Source organism: Cucumis melo, chromosome 12 (genome assembly GCF_025177605.1).
Source record: "Cucumis melo cultivar AY chromosome 12, USDA_Cmelo_AY_1.0, whole genome shotgun sequence".
Taxonomy (NCBI): domain Eukaryota; kingdom Viridiplantae; phylum Streptophyta; class Magnoliopsida; order Cucurbitales; family Cucurbitaceae; genus Cucumis; species Cucumis melo.
This window is the reverse complement of record NC_066868.1, coordinates 5,740,911-5,762,560: the sequence shown is the minus strand read 5'-3', so window position 1 is coordinate 5,762,560 and position 21,650 is coordinate 5,740,911. Positions and strand designations below refer to the sequence as shown.

General features: G+C 33.0%; 2 long non-coding RNA genes across 2 annotated transcripts; one reads left to right on the top strand and one right to left on the bottom strand.

Moving 5' to 3' along the window:
* Positions 1–1,448: 1,448 nt before the first annotated feature.
* Positions 1,449–2,357, bottom strand: LOC127144219 (uncharacterized). The gene is made up of 2 exons (XR_007815794.1): positions 2,096–2,357; positions 1,449–1,755 (listed from the first exon to the last, which is right to left on the bottom strand). It is a non-coding gene; the product is annotated as an uncharacterized LOC127144219 (long non-coding RNA).
* A 6,549-nt stretch (positions 2,358–8,906) lies between these two features.
* LOC127144218 (uncharacterized) lies at positions 8,907–11,136 on the top strand. The gene is made up of 2 exons (XR_007815793.1): positions 8,907–9,505; positions 9,592–11,136. It is a non-coding gene; the product is annotated as an uncharacterized LOC127144218 (long non-coding RNA).
* The last annotated feature ends 10,514 nt before the right edge of the window (positions 11,137–21,650 follow it).

Here is a 21,650-nt window from a genome sequence, read left to right as displayed (position 1 = left end):
TTTGGAGTGATTCTATTGATGTTTAGTAAGTCTCTTAGGCCCTCATGGTTTATCTCGCATGTATCTCGCACGTATCTCGCACACATCTCGCACATTCCAAACTTTCACTATTTATTTCGAAATGAAACTGGTACCCCTACTAATCCATTTGGAGTGATTCTATTGATGTTTAGTAAGTCTCTTAGACCATCATGGTTTATCTCGCATGTATCTCGCACGTATCTCGCACGTATCTCGCACACATCTCGCACATTCCAAACTTTCACTATTTATTTCGAAATGAAATTGGTACCCCTGTTAATCCATTTGGAGTGATTCTATTGATGTTTGTTAAGTCTCTTAGACCCTCGTGGTTTATCTCGCATGTATCTCGCACCTTCCAAACTTTCACTATTTATTTTAACTTTCACCATGCTGTTATGACATGTTTAGTCAGTCTCTTATGCAATTATTATTTCATTTGTTCTTTTTTGTTCAGGCTTCAATTATGACATCGACATCGACTGATGGACCTGCGTACAAGATTAATCCTTCCCATCCTTGGCCAGTTGTCATTGTCGACTCCATTCCACTACAACGAAATAATAGTGATTGTGGCGTATTCACCATTAAGTATTTTGAGTACATAGCTGCTGGTTTTGATTTAGATACATTATGTCAAGAAAACATGTCCTACTTTAGAAAACAATTGGCATTTCAATTATGGACCAACACTCCTATGTATTGAACTTTGTTGCGAGATTTGTAGGAGTTGTATATCATGTATGTTGCAAAATATGTATCGATTCTTCTCTATAATGCACAAGTATAGATGCTATATAAATTAGAATAAACGTAGTTTATGAATGGTCAATTGATGACATTCAAATATCATATTTGTTTGTAAAACTACTTGTAGGTAAACGATCGCTTAATATTTTTTATGTTTATTAAGAAAATCGTTTAGACTTTACTAAACGATCGCTTAAAGATATATGCACGATCTTTTACATTAATGTGATTACATATAAACGATCGCTTAATATATAAATTAAAGCAGTTGAGTAGCAAAGAATTAAAAAATATATAAATTAAAGAATTACAAACTAAACGAATAGTCGTGTGAAATATATAAACGATCGTTTAATACAATTAAACGATCGTTTAGTTATTTTAAACAATCGTTTAGTTACGTTAAACGATCTTTTAGTTACATTAAACGATCGTTTAGTTACTTTAAACGATCATTTAACGTAACTAAACGATCGTTTAGTTATATTTAAACGATCGTGAAACCAGTTTGTATATTAAACAAATTAAAATCTGTGTCAATACGTTTGTGTTTTTTGTGTTCCTAAATGAATAAGCCAGTTGTTATTTTCGTCTTCTTCATCTATCTAGAAGCACATAAAGTAAAAATGTTTGGAGACATCATTAAGAAAACACATCCAGATAGATAAATAACAAACTAAAAGAAAAGTAACATTCATTAATTAGTGTAATAATTAGTACATCGGTAGAGAAATTTTTAAATTTGTATGCTGGACTTCTTGGTATATGAAATTGTATTGGTACACGTTAATCTGTTGTGACCTATTTCTTTACATCGACCACACTTATGCAATTCCGGAGCTTCACCAACACTTGGAATCCTTTTTTTCTTCAGTCGACCAACTCTTTTGACTACTTTTGGAGGTAAAACAATCATATGTAGATAGTCTTCGCTTGTCTTCCAAGCTGACTGATTTACAATTAGGTAGACGGCCTCCGCATATGCTGCCAACAAACATTCATTGGTGTAATAATTAGCACATAATCTATAAACATTTATATTGCGATCTCGTGCTGCATCAATGGCATGTGAGCATGGTAGTTGCTCAGCTTGAAACTCCTTGCAAGTGCACTCTTGCAAACTAAATCTTTTACTTCAATTCATTTTTCACTACCCATTGAACTTTCTAAGAACCTAAACCAAACTTTGACTAAACTAATTTACAGCAAATAATTCCATTCCAAAATAGCCTAAACCAGACATTTACGGATGAAACTCGCAACAAATACCTAAACCAAATATTTACAGCAAATAAATTAAAAATGGGTTAGAGATGAAACTCACTGAAATAAGAGAAAAAGCTCAAAGTTGATTGAATGGTTTGAAAAGAAGGAGCGACGAAATGCACTAGAGGATCGACGAACGGCAAGAGACGAATGGTCGGAGTATCTTCGAACGACACTAGAGCAGAGCAAAGTATCGGAGCAGAGCGATTTTTTTTTTTTTTTACTTCAGGTGTTATACACAAAAGAGAAGGGAAAAGGAAACAACTCTACGCGAAAGAGAAGGGAAAGCGAAAGCTAAAAGCTTTTACGTGGAAGAGAAGGGAAAGGGAAAGGGAAGGAGAAGGAGAAATTTAATGAAGGACATTTTTGTCCATTCACACATAAATTGTCCTAAAACTCTTTATTTTAAAAAACTATCCCAAAAGTCATTTAACCCTCCTTTTTTAAGCTATTTTTGGCAATTTCCCAATACTCATTAAGAAAATATCCTTAAACTTTCAAAACTTGGATTAGTATCTCTTTTATCTTAAAAAATAAAAGTTTAAAAATGTTCCTATTGTTGGTATATCGATGAATTTGCTTAACAATTTTCTTAAGTTCTAAAAGAACTAATTTTAAAACAAATTATATTTTTTTTCTAAGATACATATTCTCATTTTTTCTCTTGTATATCGAATTCTTATTCCAATTTTTTCACGACAAAATATATAACCAAAAAATATCAAGTTAAAATCCGACAAAATTCCAAGATATCAGTCTCAGCTTCAAACCTACCAAAACAATAACCAGTTAAGTACAGAAATGGCAAATTTGGCTATCCATAAACACACACACATTTAAACTCTTGTTAAAACCTTCAAATTCAAAGTTCTCATGGTGCTTTAATAGGTCTTTTTATTATTATTATTATTATTATTATTATAGTCTATATACCTCAGTTGAAAGGGGCAAAGTTTTCTCATGAGATAAATAAATGGTCAAATATTAAACAAGAAAGAGGTAACTGTTGTAGTGTCCTAAATCTCGTATATCTTGTAGTTTGTACTTTGTAGAAAAATTCTTTATTTAATAAAATAAGATATCTTTTATTTGCCATTTAGGTTACATCAATTTAATCCAATAAATTAAAGTAAGATTCAATGTTATAAGATGCCGCTTGAACAGTATATGAGACATATAAGTGGTTCGTTTTAAGTTATAACCTAAAAGATATATATATATGTGTAATAAATAGATAAGGTTGGGTGTCTTATCTTGGTAACATTACCGATTGGACAACAAAATGATTGGTTTCTCTTAATACATTGTTGCTTGAAGAAGCCAATATTTCACTAGGATGACCATATATAGGTGCCTTGATCTTAATCCTAAAAATGAGTTAAGAACTCTTGTTTATGAAGACAATCCCTCGATCTCTATAGGTGAGAGTGGTCATGTTGGCCAACCCCACAAGTAAACCATTTTAGGGATTTGTCAGAGTAGGGAGCTGGGAGCACACAACTACATAAGAAGAAATTCACCATTTTCATCCTTAGGAAAAGTAGATGAATTGCTTCCTTAATAGCTGATTCTAACTCTTGAACAATGAGGTCCGATGGAACTATAATTTTAACCAAACTGTAGTTAATTATGAGCAATTTGGGAATGGTCAACTCATTGATGATTTGTTATATTCATGGGTACATAAATATATTTGTAGTGTGAATGGTGCAGTTATCATTCTTTAGTGGAGTGATTAACAGTTAATGATTATTGACTAATTTGATTAAAGAGTTTAATTGATTAATCTCATTCGATTGAAACTTCTAATATATAGGTCCATAAGGTCTCTTGTTAGCTCACTAAAGATAATAACGAGTTACAATGTTTGGTTTATTTGAATTATTTAAGGAAATATTTTATTAATATGATCAATATGAAGTATAGTCTATTTTGATACATTATAGGATATCATCTATAATTCAAACTATATATGAAAGAGATATATTTGAATGAGATTTGAATATTAAGATTCTCATGAACTGGACTCATATAAATCTATAGATTAAAATTAATGTAAATGAGATACATATTAGAATTAAAATATATAAAGTTAATTAATTAGTTGAGGTGGGAGGTTGTCACTTATTCCTCTCTAAATAGTATATATATATTTTTTCTAACAATCATGTAAGGTCAAGGCAATGCACAATGCGGTAGGCCTAAAGAGAACCCTAGCTGAAGGGTGAAAAAAGTGTTACAAAATTCAATGGCAAAGCTTTATCATAGTTCTCTTCACTCCCCTATTTATAACGACTTTCCTTGTATGTATGTCTTTGTGGAATAGGTTTGGGTTTTCAAGTATTAAGAAGTAGATAGCATCGCCATTCTCTATTTAGTTGAAACTCATGCCACAACTATCATTGTTGGTGAGACGGGAAGTGGCAAAACCACTCAAATTCTTCAGGTAAGCTCTTTATTTCTATTTTCTTTTTGATTTGAAAAGAAATGATTCCATGGGTTCAATTGAACTTTGATACCTTCACTATATTTAGTTTGTTTGTTAATTTTGTTATTACATTATCTGCTAATTGCAGTTCCTCAAAGAAGCAGGTTGGGCTGATGGTGGTCGAGTAATTGCCTGCACCCAACCAAGCAAACATAAACAAAAACTAAATAAGACCATCTGGTTTACACAAGAACTATCACGCTAGGTCAAAACATCCTCCACCCACGGCTACTTCTAATATTGTTCGAAGCCCACTTAGCAATGCAATGAGCTTTTCAAGGATGAGTTTTCTTTCTTCTTTTTTTCTTTTTTTTTTTTCCTACACTGAAAACATGCTAACTAGGTTATTTTTAATATTTTATCCTGTAGAATGTATGTTGTCATCTTTGATTTAACATTTTATAAAATTTATTTCCACTAATTAAACTTTAAAAGTTCAAAGACTTTTACAATATTGAATTTTATGTATAATGAGCTCATAAACTTTTAATTTTGTCCATGTTAGTTTCCTAAATTTTCACTAGAATAAATATAGGCTTTAATGTCGCTTGGAAAAAATGAAAAAAGACCATTGGTGTCGGTTTTGAAAAAGCGGATCTTTAATGTCGGTTCTCCACCGACATTAAAGACAAAGCTTTAATGTCGGTTTTAAAACGACATTAAAGGTCCGCCATTTTGAAAACCGACATTAAAGGTCCATTTAAATTTTAATTTTAATATTTTTATTTTTTGAATAAATTAGACACTTTAATGTCGGTTTTCCACCGACATTAAAGGTCCATTTAATTTTTTTTTAATAATTTTTTTTGTGAAAAAATAACATTCTCTCTCTTACTTTACCCTTTTCGACCGTCTGCTATACGAAACCATATTCGACATCTCCCTCTCGTCTTCTCCGAACGATTCCCCTCCATTTCTTCTCCGATCGACGCCACCATTTTCATCGACGCCACCATTTTTATCGCCGCCACCATTTTTATCGTCGCCACCATTTCTATCGCCGCCACGATTGTTGTTCTGTTCGCCCACCCTTGGAATCAAATTCGGCCGCATTTCTCTCCTTCTAAAGAAACTCATCCGCTCGTCCGCGTTCACAACAACCAGCAACCAGGTTCGCCCACCCTTGGAATCAAATTCGTCCGCGTTCACAAAAAACATCCTCTCACATTCTCATTCTCCCTCTCACATTCACAGCAGCGACGGTAAAATTTCCATCTTCTTTCAAGTGGTCGCGATTTTAATTTGGGATTTTTAGCATGTTTTAATGTATTGTACTTGTTCATTCTTGTTCATCAATTCGAAATTTTAATGTATTAGTTTTAGGTTTTAGCTGTTACCATGATATATATGGAAGATTGAGTATTAACAATGTATTAGTTTTAGGTTTGAGCTGTTGTGGTAATTGAATGTGTGTTTTTTTATCTACATTATAGCAGGAATGTAAACATATCCCCATTTAGGAACTTCAACATCTTGTACTACCACTGTGGCTGGTAATACAAGACAGTAGAATATGAAGGTGTTTATATGGAAGATGTTGGTCTTGTCTATAGGAGAAATTTTAGGCTAAATTTCTCACATTGCTTTAGGGATAGATGAATTTTTATGTTTGATTTGTTGAAAGTTTTTCTTTTTGAATGGTAATTTACATTTACACTTTCTAGCATGACTGGTCTTTAATTCTTTTGAATATTTGATCAAGGTTTGAATGATTCCATGGTTTCATTCTTGCTTGAAAGAGTAGGTTTAAATTACATCTTGCATGTTAGGCTGTGGTTTGAATTGATCACTATTTTAGTTCGACAGTGGTAGAGATTATTGATGCAGGAACATAATGTCATAGTCTTAATTTGGTTTCAAGATTGTTTGCAAAAGATTCAATCCAGATAAAAGAAAATGTATAATTTGTGGCCTTTAAAAATAATTGTACCTTCTTATCTGCTACAGCTTCTGTCTTTCTTAATATATGTTTGTGAAAATTCCTTTCTTTCCTTATCTTTTGTTATACTTAATTTTCATTTTGTGCACATAAAGCATAAGCCTCAGTATCAAACCCAATAACAAAAAAAAAAACTTATTTTCATGCAACAAACCTGTCATTCTTCTGTCATCAAATTTTTATATTGTATTATAATTACTTCCAATTCCAAATATAATGTCATCAAACTTCTAATTTGAATTTTATTTTATTTTTAATATAACTAATCAAGTCAATATCAACAATTAGGATAAAAGAGATTCAAACCACAGACTTCGTAATTACTAATAATATTAACTGAATTCTTCTTCTAAATTTTTGGATTTTGGAATATATCCTATGAGTGGTCTACCAAGGTGTTCGAAACTCAAGCTATCGTAGATGTTTAGTCTTCCTATCTTCATCTTCTATGTGTTCTCTCCTTCATTCTATTGTGGTTGAATTTGATGCTAGCTAGGGAAGGTGGTGAATTTGGTTAATAACTTTTTGTTTGATTTTGCTAAGGTAGATAATGTAGCTAAGTCGTTGTTGAGTTGGGTGAATTGTTTCCTCATCGGAGTTACTCATGTTATGTTGTTGGCTTTATGTTATATTATTATTACTATTATTATTTTCTTTTCTTTTTTCCCTCTTCCAATTCAAAAGACTATGCTGGAAAATGTTGGATATCTAATTTCTTTACTTTTTTTTAAAATGTCTTTTTAGTACAATTAAGAGTGGGAGATTTGAACCTAAAACCTTTTATCCTCGAAAACATACAAATGTCAATTCAACTAAGTTCATCTTGGTTATATCTAACTTTTTAGGTTGAGTCATATGGATGTAATTTTTGGTAATTCCCTGTTTCTTTTGATCTTAAAGTTGGTCTCGTATAAATTCCTTAAAAAGAAAAAGAAAATATTAATAAAAATATATATATATTCCTGGACTTTTCATTTGGTGGTTGACACTTGACATTGCTTGCTACCTCAAGCTTCTCCTATATATAACCCAAACTCTTTTAGATTGCTTTTCTTTTAGTCAAGTATTATACCCTATTATTTAGGTTGACATTGGTCTACTTCTAAAATTAGCCATACATTTTCTTTTCCAAATCATAACAAAACCAAAACTAAAACTAAAAGAAAATGTCATAGTCTTAATTTAGATTGTTTGCTTAATATTATTGTAGTTTCTTTTCGGTTTATATAGAACTTGTTAGTTTTTGGAATGTGGGTTCAGTTTAAGTTTACTTAATTTCGTTGTTTTCTCGATTTTTTTTGTAGATTAAATTGCATCTTATATAATATGGATAAGTCGTGGATGCAAAAGAATAGAACGTCATCTGAGTATGCTTATGGGGTTGAGATGTTTATTAAAAATGGGTTGAAGCATTCAAAGACGTCAAATGTTATGGCCTGTCCTTGTTTAAAGTGTGTGAATGCAAAAACTTTAGATGTGAATACAATTAGAGATCACTTGTTTTTTAACGGCATCGATCAGAGTTATCAAGAATGGATTTTTCATGGTGAATCACTACCAATAAAGAGAAACAATGAAAGTGCCTTTAGTAGTGTAAAAGAAGAAATTGACGAGGATGATGTTGATGACACAATTGGAATGTTTGAGGCTGCACATAATTATTTTAATGACAAGTCAGAAAATTTTGAGGAAGTAGTAGATGATGCCAAGAAACCATTATATCCTAATTGTACGAATTTTACCAAAATATCTACGTTGATAAAGTTATATAATTTGAAAGCTAAATTTGGATGGAGTGATAAGAGTTTCACTAAGTTATTACAATTAATTTCTGACATCTTACCTACCCCCAACGAATGCCCTACTTCCACTTATGAAGCAAAAAAAATTTTGTGTACTCTTGGAATGAAGTACGAGAAGATTCATGCATGTAGGAATGATTGTTGCTTGTTTAGGAAAGAACTGTCTGATGCAAATGTATGCCCCTCTTGTGGTATGTCAAGATGGAAGATTCCTAAAAATTCAAAGAAGGAGGTTAAGAATGTTCCGGTGAAAGTCATGTGGTATTTCTCTAGCTCCAATTCCAAGATTTGAAAGAATGTTTCGAAGCAAAGAAACATCAAAATTATTGACGTGGCATGGCAGAAAAAGAGAAGTGAATGATCTATTACAACATCCAAAATATGCATTATCATGGAAAAAAATAGACAATTTATGGCCAGAGTTTGGGTCAGAACCTAGAAATCTACGTCTTGCTCTTTCCACAGATAGGGTAAATCCGCATGGAGATCTTAGCAGTAGATATAGTTGTTGGCCAGTTATGTTAGTGACATACAACTTACCTCCATGGTTGTGTATGAAGCGAAAATTTTTGATGTTGACTGCACTAATATCTGGTCCCAAACTGTAAACCCGATATTTTCTTGGTTTAATTTCTTTAAATGTGGAAAAAAAAAGAAAAAAAAATGGAAATTAAGTGTAAATATAAATATATATATTTATATATTAAATAGTTTTATTAAATTAATTAAAGAAAAGAAAGAAAAGAAAGGACAAAAAGAAGAAAAGGAGAAGAAAATTTCATTTTCTCTTTTCTTCTTCTTCTTCTCTTCCCTTCACCGCCAAGTTTGAAGACATCCAAGTTTCCTTTATTTTTTTTTTCTTTTCCTTCTTCAATTTGCAGAGAACTTCTAAGAGAGAGTTTGGAAGAAGAAGAGAAATTTTACTAGAATTTTTAGGTTGAAGAAGAGGAGGAGAACTCAAGCAAAGTGTATCAATGGCTGAATTTTAGTTCATTCTGCACATCACTGGTTTTTAATTCGGTTTGAACTCTTCAAAAGGAATTAAGAGGTGAGATTTACATTTACTGAAAGTTAACTCATTTTTAAACAAACTTTATGAAGAACGTTGGAGCAAATTCGGATTTTCATTTGGTGCTTTTTGATGAAGAAAACAGGGCAGTTGGTTTTCACTCGAAATCAGGAGGTCTCTGGTTTTTCTTGTATTTCAGAGTGTATCGGTGGAGTTAGAATTTCTATTTGGTATGGTTGGAAAGCTTATTCAATTTACTACAACTTTCATGAAGAAATTGTAAACCAAAAACGACTAAAAATTGGTTAAATTGTAGGAACAAGTTAAAGAGGTCGTGTGCGCGCGATTCTGGAAGTAGTTCTATTTTGAGGGTTATATGTGTTTATGCACGGGGAATCAGATTTATATGTCTTCAGATAAGTTTTAGAGGATCTCAAAATGAAGAGTTTAATATAAAGAACACTCATTTTGGTTAAGTATTGAGAAAGTTATAGTTCTTTGAAGTTTATGTTAGAAATCTGGAAATTTTAGAGAATTGTTGAAATAGGATTTTATTTCTTAAGCTTTGTTTTCGTGAGCGTCATCTTTGGTGCGACATGTTATGTATATCTTTAGGAAACCAGAATGTTTAAGGTTTTAATACTCGGTTGGGTTGTTGGCAGGCCGAGAAGAATTAAACCGAGCTTATAGACCAAGGATCTAGCCCAAGACTGTGAGTGACAAAACCAACTTTGAAATATTTTCCATAACTGTTATTATGATTGAATGCGATAAATGTTTATTTACGAAGCCATGAAAGGTATTTGAATTTCATGACTATTTTCAAGTATACATTTGGAGACTAGATTTCTTAAAGAAATTTATGCTGGCACGTAGATATTAAATGTTTGGAAAGTATTTAAACCACAATATTTTAAGCAAAGCATGAATTAGTATGAAGTTTTGTTTTAAGAACTACAATTTTCCACGAAAGAGCTGAGTAAAGTTCGAGCTTTGTGTAAAATTTATAAGCAGGCATGTTTTAATATTTTATGATGATTTATGAAATTTTCATTAACTACATGACTGAGATCTTGAGCCTGAGGCTAGAGATTACCGTGTGCACACTTGTTAGATTTCGTTGTTGACGTTGAGTGTACTCCGTAACAACGATGCTGTCGTGAGTGCTGGGCGGGCCCCACTACGACAAAGACGATGGGAGTGCTGGGCGGGCCCCACTACATCGTAGTGCTTGTAAACGTTGTTGTACTAGGTGTACCCTACACAACGTAGATTCGTCATGTTAGTTAAAATGCTTCGATATACTTGATATGCCTTGCTAGATTTCAATGATGAACATGCTGAGTATTTAAGGAAGCTATTCTTACTATTACACATTTACATTTACGACTTGTATAAACAGATTTATATGTGTAAAGTTTTCACGTGCTCTTATCTTTAAATTCATAGTTTTAAACTGAGTCACTCACTGAGCTCCATAGCTCACCCTTTCCAAAATGTTTTACCCATTTTCCAGGTAGAGATCGACTTCCCGGTGCCTGATAGACTGCCTTAGTCTGCGGAAGCTTCATTATCGATTGCCAGTACGTGTTTTGAGTTGGGCATAAAGTCTGTTGTGTTGTGATGTATTCACACCCTTGTATGTTATAGATACTCCACAGTTTGTATAAGCTTTAGGAGCTGTAGTTGTGTAAATTTTGTTGGTTATATTTTGATTAAGGTGTCTTTAGGTTTACTCGTGAAATCGGTAAATTTTGAGGTACACTTCATGTATGTGTTTGACTAGCTGTGTTTGACTAGCCTAGGATCCGCTGTGTTTTGTGGCATGTACAATAGTTTATATACTAGATTGGCAAGTTCATCACATGGAAAGTTTTAAGCAGAGTCGACAGATACAGGTACAGAAAAATGTTGTTCGTCGGCTTCACGCCATCTTTCGGTCTAAGGTAGCAGGTAGTCCGGGAGGGGGTGTGACACAAACAACCGGGAAATGAAATAGATGTTTATTTAGCTCCGTTAGTTGATGATTTGAAAATACTTTGGCATGATGGGGTGGAATGTTACGATGCATATCAAGATTTATGTTTCAGGCTAAAGGCTATTTTATTATGGACCATTAATGATTTTCCTGCGTATGGTAACTTGTGTGGTTGTACAGTCAAAGGATATCATGCATGTCCAATTTGTGGGGAGAAAACTTCATCAATTTATTTGCCAAAAGGAAGGAAGATGGCATATATTGGGCATCGCAAGTTTCTACCACGTCATCATCCATATAGGAAACAAAAGAAAGTTTTCAATGGTGCACAAGAATTAGAATTGGCTCCAGAACCATTGAGTGGGGAAGAAAGTTTCATACAAACAAGTAAGTACAAACACTCATTTGGTAAGAGAACTATGAACGAAAAGAACAGTGAAATGAGTTCTTCAGGAACTTATTGGAAGAAAAAATCTATTTTTTTTGAATTAGAATATTGGAAGTTTCTTGATGTGCGACATTGTTTAGACGTGATGCACATTGAAAAGAATGTCTGTGCAAATCTCATTGGCACATTGCTTGATATTCCCGGTAAAACCAAAGATGGAGTAAAAAGTCGATTAGATTTGGTTGAATTGAACATTAGATCAGAGCTAGCCCCTCAAGTAGGGGAGAAAAAGATCTTTTTACCCCCGGCATGTTATACATTATCTCGAGCAGAGAAGTTGAGTTTTTGTAAGACATTATCTGAATTGAAAGTACCAGAAGGCTATTCATCGAACATTCAAAGTTTAGTGTCACTCACAGATTTGAAACTGTATGGACTTAAGTCGCATGACCATCACGTTCTTATGCAACAATTGCTACCTGTGGCAATTCGTGGTATTCTACCGAAACATGTAAGACTTGCAATTATTCGGTTATGCTTCTTCTTTAATGCTATATGTAAGAAGACAATTGATACATCACAATTGAAACGAATGCAAGAAGATGTAGTTGTCACTTTATGTCTATTGGAGAAGTATTTTCCACCATCATTTTTCACTATAATGGTACACCTTGTAGTGCATCTCGTAAGAGAAATTGAGTTTTGTGGACCTGTTCATCTAAGGTGGATGTATCCTTTTGAACGATATATGAAAGTCCTAAAAACTTACGTGCGAAATAGAAATCGACCAGAAGGATGTATGGTAGAAAATTATATTGTTGAAGAGGCTATAGAGTTCTGTTCTGAATTTATTGCTGGAGTTAGTTCTATTGGACTTAACTCATCTGTAATAAAAAAGAATTCAAACATGGATAGAGCATTATCAGCTTCTTCTTTTATCAGACCGAGTAAGGAGCAGTTAGATCAAGCTCATCTTTATGTCATTCAGAATGTAAATGATGTTCTACCATACGTCGAGTACGTGCTAAATCCTATCTATTCTCATTCTATATAAGTTGTTTATATAATTACTTAATAACTTGTTATTTACGACAGACAACATATGGAGAGTTTGCGTAAGCTTAACTCTGGTAAAGCTCGAAGTAAAAAGTGGATTCAAGAAGAGCATAATCGCTCATTCAGTCGCTGGCTGTCCACACGGGTAATCACTACAATCATACTCTTTTATGTTTGTTTTGGATCTAACTAAATCCAATATATTGTGTAGGTTGCACTTGCTCTCGAAGTACCTAAAAATTCTATCACGCCTTCTTTAAGATGGATAGCTCACGGACCTTCTGCAGATGTGGCCACTTATTCTGGTTACATAATTAATGGATATCACTATCACACAAAAAGGCGTGATGATATTAGGAGAGTTCAAAATAGTGGAGTTAGTATAACCGCTACTACGATGCAAGTCTCTAGTTCTAAGGACAAAAACCCTGTCATGTCAGATATGACATTTTATGGTGTAATACGAGAGATATGGGAGATTGATTACCATCAATTATCTTTTATTTTATTTAAGTGTGATTGGGTTGACAATAAAAGTGGAGTCAAAGTGGACGAGCTTGGGTTTACCATCGTTGATCTCAAACGTATTGGACATAAATCAGACTCATTTATTTTAGCCACTCAAGCAAAACAAGTATTCTATGTCCAAGATTCTGCAAATCCTGAATGGTCGGTGGTTTTAACATCTCCACAAAGAACTATTGAAGAAGATTTCTTTGAAGATGAAATAGGAGATATGCTTCAAGAGTGTGGTTACGAAACCATTAAAAGGATGCCCAATGTTGATACACCTAATGAGACTGACGATACAAATTCAACTTATATTAGACATGATTGTGAGGGTAGATGGGTAGAGAAGGGTATGTCATTACTTTGCTTTATAATGTATTTAATTTTAGAGTTCGTAATATAATTGATATGCTTATGGTATCTTTATAATGTATTTATGTTTAAAGTTCGTAATATAACTGCTATATTTATGGTATGTCATTACTTTGCTTTATAATGTATTTATGTTTAAGTTCGTAACATAATTGTTATGCTTATGTATGTTGACTTTGCTTATTAATGTATTTCCATTTTTTGCAGATTCATAGATGGAGGATAGCAGTGAGATGAAAGAGAAATGCTTCCAGAAGTAAGAAAGAAATCATTTGTTCCACGTGGGCCAACTACTATGTCTGAGTTGGCCTTAGTGAGAAATTCTGGGCAAAAGTTGCCCATTCAATTTAATGAACACGGACAACCTGTTGGAGCCACGTCTAAGAAAATGCAAAGTTACATTGGTGTGTGCGTTCGACAACAGATTCCTATCACATACAACTCTTGGAAAGAAGTTCCGAATGAGCTAAAAAATAAAATATATGATTGTATATCGGTATGAGTTCTATTGTTATGTTTTTCATATAATGTAGTTTGCTTTACACTCTAAGTTTAACTAAGCTTTTCTTTTTTTTGTGTAGATGTCGTTCGATTTACAACCCAATGCTAAACATTCTATACTTATGTCTGCATCAAGAAAGTTTCGAACGTTCAAGACCACGTTAACTCAGAAGTATATACTTCTGTCTAAGGATCAACCATCACTCTTGCAGTTTCCTCCCAAAATCTATTCTCATATAAATCAAGAAGATTGGGAATCGTTTGTGGATGCTAGACTAAGTGAAGAATGGGAGGTAAATAAGTTTAAATTTTCAATGGAATTAGAATTGTTTTGATATCTACCTACAAACTAATACGTTGTACAGGATTATAGTCGTATTCAAAGGGAAAGAAGGTCGAAATGCGTATACAATCACCACATGTCACGTAAGGGATATGCTAATCTTGCCGATGAACTAGTGAGTATTTCTAATTAAATTGAAGAATTTATCTTAATATGTTGTTGTTAATTAAATATCTATCTTTTGTTGTAGAAAATAACGCATGATGTTTCCTATCGTTCAACTCTTTGGAAAGAAGCACGGAAAGGAAAAAATAATGATTATTTTGATGATGCTACTCGAGATTGTGCCTCTCGGATTGTAAGTATACTTATGATTACAATATATAATCTTTTGTTAACCTAATTGATGATGAATTGTTTTATACTTGTATTGTTTTATAGGATGAATTAGTTGCAACAAATAAAAATGAGGACATCTTGACTGACGCATTGGGTTCCAAGGAGCATGGTGGACGTGTAAGAGGCGTGGGTGCTTTCGTCTCTCAATCACAATATTTCAACACAGTAAAAGGGAAGGAGAAAATGTGTCATAAAGAAGAGGATGACTCGAGATGCAAAAGTGAAAAGAAGAGAAGTAATCACTCGAGGTCATCCATTGGAAGTATTAATATAGATCTTGATGCCGATGAGGACACACCTACCAACAAAGGAGTGGAGGTAATTGACTTTGTTGTCACTTTTAGTTTTTTAACTATATAGGATCAATTGTTCTTAACTATGCTTTTAATATTTGTAAAGGGAACACCATGCCAATTGTCTATAGGATCCATTAATAATATTGTTGCAGTAGCCACGATAGTTGAGGATAACATTGGATGTCCCAATGTTAAAGTTCTAGTAGACGTGGTTACGGGAGAAAATTTGACTATACCCAATCCAGTGAAAGGAAAGATAGAGACTTTAAATCAAGCATTGGGTAACATTATTATAGAATGGCCTCGTCGGCTTGTTTCTACGATCAATGACAAACAAGTGTGTATCTTTTTTTACTATTTAAGTTTTGATTTTATTTGTATATGTATTTTGAATTTAGAACCTTGGTTGTGATAGGAGCATTCAACTAGGAAGGATGTCGTATACCCTTCAAATTATACTGACGTTAACGGGATTATTAAGCTTTTAAATAGACATGCCATGAACAACATGGAGGATGTAGACATGATTCGCATCCCAATGAACGAGCTAATATTTGGAAGTGACAAAATTTGTTTATTTAGCTCGTGAAGATTTGTTGCATTACTGCGGCATGGTTGAAATCGGCTATATGTGTATACTAGCGTATATTACGTAAGTAGACAACTTATACTCATCTTTATCTCCAATACCACTTTTGTAGTTAGTTTGTTGATATTGTAACTATGGTTGCTTTTACTTAGATGTCTTTGGGATAAATGTGACTGTGCAAAGAATTTTTTTGTCATTGACCAATCAAAAATATCGTCACATATCAAAGATCGTGATCTTCGATCCAGAAATTTAGCCACCCAGCTAGAAGCAGTTAACTTGGAACAGAAAGTGCTAATTCCATATAATACCGGGTAAATAAAGAAAAGAAACACATTAATATATTTCCATTGAGCTTAAATGTGTACTCACATTGAAGATGTTGTTTATTGTAGTTTTCATTGGATGTTGCATGTTATCGATCTTCGTGAAAATTGCGTTTATGTTTTGGACTCTCTTCGGAGTAAAGTCAATGAAGACATTCATGGAATCATAAATGTGTAAGTGTATTTACTTTATTACTTCTTATTTAACTTTCTTGTCTTCTAATGTTTCAAAATATTTAGAGGGTTGAAGACATGGCAAGCGAAACACGATCTACAACGCTATCGATCAACTCCAAAATGGAGACCTGTAAAGGTAATTTGCATTTACAGGTAATTATTTTTTATGAAACATAAGATTAATTTGTATTCAATTGATATACATGCAGTGCCCTCGTCAATTGGATTCTGTAGGGTGCGGGTACTACGTGCAAAAGTACATACATGAGATAGTGCATAATTCTAGTACTTCTATTACTAACCTTGTAAGTTTCTACTTTAACTTTTTACATATTACAATTTATGATCCAAACTCATACTTTCCATATCTTTCTCTTTGTGTGTAGTTCAATACCAAAAATGCATATAGGCAAGAGGAGATTGATGAGATTCGAACTGAATGGGCAGCTTTTGTTAGCAGATTTGTGTAAGTAGTTGCTTTTTGTAGTTAGGTTAGTAGTTGATTTTTGTAGTTAGGTTAGTAGTTGGTCGAGTTAAGTTTTTGTAGGGGACGGGCAGTCCTATAGTTTTTTGAAGGGCAGGTGGTCCCGTACTAATTGTTGTTTGTTAGATAGTTTGTACCTATACTTTAGTTAGTGAAGGAACTTTCTATTGTGTTTATAAATCACGATCTTATATATTATCTTTATATTTTTTAGTTTTCACTTACAGTTGTTGGTTGTTTATTTAAATATATGATTAGGAGTTGGATGATTTTATTTGTTGTAATACTATGTAGAAGGGTGGAAAGGTGTGCTGATATTTTAGGTGTTGGATGATCGTATTTGCTGTAGTACTATATGGAAGTGTGGAAAAGTGTGTTTGTATTTTAGTGTTGGATCTTATGCATTGTAGGTGTTTACTATTGGTTTGTCATGGATGGTAGGATGTGTTGTTTGATATGTGTGATTATATATAACTGTATATATTGGAGGATTTGGAGTAGTTGGACTTATAGTGTTGAATATAGTTGTGTTTATTGATATGTGATTATATGTAAGTGTTGGATGATGTGTATTTGTTGTAGTTCTATATGGAAGTGTGGAAAAGTGTGCTTGTATTTTAGTGTTGGATCTTATGCATTGTAGGTGTTTACTATTGGTTTGCCATGGATGGTAGGATGTGTTGTTTGATATGTGTGATTATATATAAGTGTATATATTGGAGGATTTGGAGTAGTTGGACTTATAGTGTTGAATATAGTTGTGTTTATTGATATGTGATTATATGTAAGTGTTGGATGATGTGTATTTGTTGTAGTTCTATATGGAAGTGTATGCTGGAATTTTAGGTATTATTGTGTGCATTGAGTAGTAGGCATTATAGCTAGTGTGCAAGCCATTTTTTTATTTTTTACAATATACGATGACGAACATTTCCAGACGTAATTCGACTCAAATAATATCGGTTTTACCGTCATAAAAACTATTATAAATACGACATGAAATGAATCTTTAAAAACGACATTAAATGTGTCTTTAATGTCGGTTTAAAAAACGACATTAAATGTGTCTTTAATGTCGGTGGAAAAACGACATTAAATGTGTCTTTAATGTCGGTGGAAAAACGACATTAAAGATGTGCACTAAGCGACATTAATGTCGGTTTAAAAACGACATTAAAGACAGCTTTAATGTCGGTTATAAACCGACATTAAAGATGAACCGACATTAAAGACCTTCAATAACACCTTCAAAGATGTCGGTTTATAACCGACATTAAAGACATCTTTAATGTCGGTTATAAACCGACATTAAAGCCCAACCGACATTAAAGGCCTTTAATAACGCTTACAAAGATGTCGGTCGCCAAGTGACATTAAAGGCCTTTAATGTCGGTTTTAAACCGACATTAAAGGCCAAATTTCTTGTAGTGTTTATAAAATGTTGAACATATGTTCATGAACTATTAGACATAAAAAAAATTAATTAAAACTTTAGACGTCAATTAATTAGAAATAAAATTGATTTCTAGAAACCTACTAAACACTTTTTAAAGTTTTTATAAAAAAAGCAGGGATGACCCATTTTCAATGGATCTAAATGAAAATTGGATGACCACAATTTTTTGTTGATTTTCCAACGAAGTAGGTTGTCCCCTTGTTTTTGTATCCCTTCTCTCTCAGGTCTCTATTTCTTTCTTTGTCCCTCTTTTTTCTTTGCATCTTCCTTTTCTTCTTTGCTCCTGTTTGTTTCACGTGGTTTGTCATGAGTTTTTAGACAAATATTTAATATTCTCTTGTTTTCTTCATTCTAAGAATTTCATTATGAGATTATATTATTATCTAATAAACTTGAAACTTATCTGGCAAGATCAGTTTTCTAATACTACCCTCCATTACAAGTAGAGATTTTGTAGTGGGAAGATGAACGCAATGAAAAGTCCTCTATTTGTATCTATCTAAGACATACAAAGGTAGACCCCTATATGGGATAGACAGAGATACTTGTCTATAACTGTCTATCTGAGATAAAAAAAAAAAATGCTTCCATTATATGCTTGAAGGCAGAAGAAGTTGAAGTTCAAGAAGATGAAAAGATTGAAATAGAAGAAGAACAAGAAAAGAAGTTGGAATACTAGAAGAAAAAGAAAAAGAAGACGAAGAAGCTGCAATACAAGAATATATAACTTTACGTTACATAATTGAGATAAATAGCAATAGAGCTCTATCATTGTCTATCCATAAATGGTAACCCCAACTAGGAAAATGATAATAATTCGTAGGAGTAGATAGTGAAATAGACTGTAGAAATAAATAGTGATAAATTACAATTTAAGAGAGAGAACAAAATAAATCAGAAAATTTCATCCATAAAGTGTAATGTCAATCCATTTGTATATACATGTATTACAATGCAAAAAGAATGAGTACATCTTTTGACTAATTGTTCCAACTTTGCAAGTCCTACTATTGTGACCTTTATGATTACAATTAAAACATCTTGAGATGAATTTTTAAAATTGCCTACAGATGGAATTCTTTATTCAACTTGATGTTTGACAATAGGCGATAATGTTTTCATGACACATCATCTTTGACTCTCCAATCCAAATAAACTCATGGTCGAAAACAACTATTGTATGTTGCTAACAATGTTTCTCTATAATAAAACTTAACTACATAAGAATAGGTATCTAAATTAAGCATTTGTAGAACAGCAAGGGCACGTGCATATGAAAATTCCTTAAATCTCATACTTGACAACTACAATATACCAAAGTTTAGTTTCACTATGAACTGTTCATCTCCATCCATTACCTTGTACTCGGTACTTCTAATGGGATGAATCTAATAGATAAGATAAGTAAGAGAAAAGTAATCAATATAAACAAATATCTGAGATACTATATATGTCTATATGAGATAGACATAGATAGAATTCTATTTATGCCTATCTCTGATTGACACAAATAGTAATCTATTTGTGCCTATCTGAGATACACACTCATAAGCCATAAAAATAAGGAAAAAAAATTATGTAAGAAAGTTACAAATTTCCATTCCACTAATCTCTATAAAAAAAAACAATGATAGGAATAGACGTTGTAAAATGAAAACAAGATTATGCAAGAAAATAAATTAACTATGTATTCAATAGTCATAGAAAGAAATAGACTTCTATCTCTATCTATATGCAGATAGATAGAGATATATGTTTATATTTGTCAATCTCTATCCACGATTCGTTGTAGAAGACAAAGAAAAAGAAATAGATAGAGATATGCATGTATCTTTGTTAATTTGTGATCATAGATACAGATAGAATTCTATCACATATAGACACAGATGATAGAGTAGTGCATATTTCAATCTATCCCTTTTTCTTCGTCTTTATAATGAATCGTGGATAGAGATAGAGAGAGAGAGAGAGAGGAAACTCAAACTCTCACACTTTCCTATCAGCGACAATCTAGGTGAATCTACAAACGACAACATCGTTAAGGAAGATAAAGTGAGCCACGACAGTGGCGTCGTGGAGGTGGGAGGTGGGTCTTGGTCGATATGGGGTGAAGAAGAAAATGATAACGAAGGTGGAGTAGAGAGAAGAAAGAAGATGAAAAAAGAGTTTTTTTTCTAAATAAAAGGAGATAAATCAAGGGTATTTTTGTAATTAATAAAAATAGAACCATGGAACTCAATGGACTTTTTTGGAAAAATGCCAAAAATAGGTTAAAAAAGGAGGGTTAAATGACTTTTGGGATAATTTTCAAAGTGAAGAATTTTAGGACAATTTAGGTGTGAATGCACAAAAATGCCCTTCATTAAATTTCTCTTTCTCTTTTCTTTTCCCTCTTCCACGTTCGCTTTCCCTTCTCTCCACAATCGATTTTCCTTCTCTTTCGCGTAGAGTTCCTTTTTCCTTCACTTTTGTGTAGAACACCTGAAGATACTCCGACCATTCATAATTTGCCCTTCGTTGCTTGCCCTTCGTCGCTTGCCCTTCGTCGGTCGTCCAGTGCATTTCGTCGCTCCTCTTCGAACCATTCAATCAACTTTGAGCGTTTTCTCTTATTTCGATGAGTTTCATCTCTAACCCATTTTCAATTTATTTGCTATAAATGTTTGGTTGGGATATTTGTTGCTAATTTCATCCGTAAATGTCTGGTTTTTGGAATGGACTTATTTGCTATAAATTAGTTTAGTCAAAGTTTGGTTTAGGTTCTTAGAAAGTTCAATGGGTAGTGAAAAATGAATGGAACCAGAGGATTTAGTTAGGTCAGATACAGGAGGAGTAAGCAATAGGAATAGAAGAAATAGAGGTTTTTTTTTATATATACATTGCTTTCTATCTATTCTGTATTATCTTATATTGTGAGCAATTTTTCATGCTACTGTTATGGATGCTTCTCAAACCACTCTAGCTTCTATCTATTCTATATTATCTTATATTGTGAGCATTAATTAGTTTGAATTATTTTTATGTATGTTTAGTAAGTCTCTTAAGCCCTCATGGTTTATCTCGCACGTATCTCCCACCTTCCAAACTTTCATTATTTATTTCAAAATCAAATTGGTACACCTCCTAATCCATTTACAGTGATTCTTTGCATGTTTAGTAAGTCTCTTAGCCCCTCGTGCTTTATTTCGCACGTATCTTGCACGCATCTCGCACGTTTCAAACTTTCACTATTTATTTCAAAATCAAATTGGTACACCTCCTAATCCATTTAGAGCTATTCTTTGCATGTTTAGTAAGTCTCTTAGGTCATCATGCTTTATCTCGCACGTATCTCCCACGCATCTCGCATGCATCTCGCACGTTCCAAACTTTCACTATTTATTTCAAAATCAAATTGGTACACCTCCTAATCCATTTAGAGCTATTCTTTGCATGTTTAGTAAGTCTCTTAGGCCCTCATACTTTATCTCGCACGTATCTCGCACACATCTCGCAGTTATTTTTGTTATTTATTTGCATCTCGCAAACATCTTGCACGTTCTTAAGTTTAAATCAATTTT